Source organism: Gadus morhua, chromosome 6 (genome assembly GCF_902167405.1).
Source record: "Gadus morhua chromosome 6, gadMor3.0, whole genome shotgun sequence".
NCBI classification, from domain to species: Eukaryota; Metazoa; Chordata; class Actinopteri; order Gadiformes; family Gadidae; genus Gadus; species Gadus morhua.
In genome coordinates this window covers 18,961,557-18,964,056 of record NC_044053.1, presented here as the reverse complement: position 1 = coordinate 18,964,056, position 2,500 = coordinate 18,961,557, and the positions used below count along the sequence as shown (strand labels likewise).

Below are 2,500 nucleotides of genomic sequence, written 5' to 3'. Positions count from 1 at the left end.
ACCCCACCGCCTCTTCTTCTCCGCTCTAATTCCCCTCCTCCGTGAAGACGGACGACCCCGGCCTGCTGAGTAATGGCCGGCGCCCAGTGCCACAGTTGCTTCAGTCTTTTTTTTGCCTCTTCATCTTTTTTTCTATCCTTGGATTCATTTTGTTTTCAGACACCCCCTTTTTTTTTAATCACACAGTATCATGATATGAGGGGATCCAGCAGATTCATGTCAGCTTGATGTTAGCCACGTGTCTGGGTTTATTCATTCATGAATACAACCGGTTTACAAAACACATGGGGACCCTCACCTTCCTCTGCCTCCCATCTCCATATTTTCACAAACCTGTCCTGTATGCAGGACTATGTTTGGCCGCGTTAGTGAGTTCATACGTATCAATAACAAAGTCTGCCTTGCGTGCAGCAGACCTGGACTGTGTCCTCAGACAGGGAGTAGGATGGAGCAGTCGCTGGGCTGCAGTAATCTCCCTGGCAGCACCCATAGCCCCGCTGAGCCCTGAGCACTGCAGTACTGCAGTTCCTCTGCCTGCCAATAGGGGCGCTGTGCTGCAGTTCCTCTGCCTGTCAGTAGGGGTGCTGTGCTGCAGTGCCTCTGCCTGCCAGTATTGGAGCTGTGCTCACTGATCACTGGGAGCCAGCCCTTTTGATATTTAGCTGTCAAACACACCTAAAGGATATATATATATATATATACATAATATATATATATTCATGTATGCATATAAATTCCACACTCCCACCTATATTTGGAGGTTCTAGGTGTTTCTTATATTCTATATGCTTAAACAAGAACATTTCACTACAACAAGTGAAGACGAATGAATCCAACAGGATTTGTTCCATAAGAACATTTCAAGGTTTGAGGAACGGGCAAGGGGTCAGTGTCTCTGTGTTCTGGATTCATGCTTGTTATTTTCTCCAAACCAATTGAATTTATGTTCAGAAACATGCTGGAAATTGCCACTAAACTGTGCCTGTTTTAACGTCAGTCTTATACCGGGTCCTCAGGTCTAAATGACCTGTCTAAACGGCCAGGTGTCACCCAGGGGCTGATTCACCCCGGGAGCAGAGCTAGTGCTCTGAGGCACGACATGCTACTCTCTCACTTTCTCTTTCCTCACCACCCAGTCTGGAACAGGCTGGTTTGTTTGTCTACAGGCTGGGGTACTGGGGACGCTGGGATGCACTGTTTCGGATGCCATGGATCAATTACTTCTTGAACTCTGATTGAGTCGACATGCTTTCCTCCACCTCTAGTTGAAGCTTTCACTTTGAACTAACGCACACCTAATTTACTTTTCTTCAAATCTTCTTTCAAAAACATTGATTTATTCGTCAGATTAATAACGGTATTGATTGTCGTCACAGATTCATTTTGCCTCGGCTTGGATCTCCTGTCCTGATGAAACATCTCTTTGAGGAGCTGCTGGTCAGGCTCCCTCTCCCCTATTATCGTCATCCTCCTCCCGGCCCACCAGTCCAGAAGTTGGGGGCCGACCTTTGACCTCCCTTTCATGGAAGATCACAAGCTAATTAGTCATGTCTGCGTTGCTCTGATCTCCTCTTGTCTCGGACATCCAGGTCTGCTGGTAGTGGAGCAGGAGAAGGGGGTCAGGAGGAGCTCTGCCCAGGTCACGCTCTACCTCCCCCCCGTCCCACACCAGTGCTGGTCTCTCCGTGGTCTTGGCACTGGCGATGCTTTCCCAGCATCCAGCCAGGAGAGGGAGGGAGAGAGGAGGGAAGGGGGGGGGGGGGGGGGGGGCTTTTCAACCAGCGAATGACAGACTCTTTATTAGAAGAGGCAGTGCCCTTTCAGGTCCCCCCCCCCCTCTCACTCATACACACACACACACACACACACACAAACACACACACCAATACCCCCCCATCCCCATGCACTGTCTGGCCCATTGTCATGAGCGCACACACTCTCTACCCAAACACAGCCCCCGCCCCCCTCCCCCCCGCACCCCCTCCCCCCCACAAAGCCTTGTACGCTTTGTCACTGTAAGTAACCTCACAGGCTTAACCAGCCCCCCCCCCCCCCCCCCCCCCCCCCCTTCCCCAGGAACACAACACAAATTCACCACAGTTACGTTCTGCGTTCCAGGAGAATCGGAAGGGAGGGAGGGAGGGGTGGTGAGGGGGGGGGGGTCGCTGCACCGGCTGTCACCCCAACGTACAGGAGACCCCCCCCCCCCCCCCCCCCCCGCCCCCCAGGGGAGGGGAGGGGAGGCGGGGGCCTGTGGAGAAGATGGGACAGCAGAGCAGGGGTCCAGTCGGACCAGATAGCAGATAGTGGGATGGCAGCAGCAGCTCCAGACATGGGGAAGGGGAGGGAAGGAGATATTATGGGGTGGAGAGAGGATCCAGATGGGGAGAGGTGGAGAAGAGAAGGGGGTCGGAGGTGGAGAGGATCCAGACTGGGAGAGGTGGAGAGGGCAGGGGGTCGGAGGAGGAAGAGTAGGAGATGGAAACTGGAATTTTTACGG

The 2,500-nt window shown here is 52.8% G+C and overlaps 1 protein-coding gene across 12 annotated transcripts in view; it reads left to right on the top strand.

Annotated features, from left to right (window-relative positions):
• Positions 1–2,500, top strand: part of ank1a (ankyrin 1, erythrocytic a) — a 95,536-nt gene that overhangs the window by 37,664 nt on the left and 55,372 nt on the right. Inside the window, exon 1 of one of the 12 annotated variants that reach the window (XM_030358448.1) lies at positions 2,486–2,500. This exon is cut by the window's right edge and continues 476 nt beyond it. The exons of the other annotated variants lie outside the window; for them this stretch is intronic. The gene's annotated coding sequence lies outside the window, so the exon portion shown is untranslated. Of the gene's footprint in view, positions 1–2,485 lie in introns of those variants that run through there. 12 annotated transcript variants of the gene reach the window in all.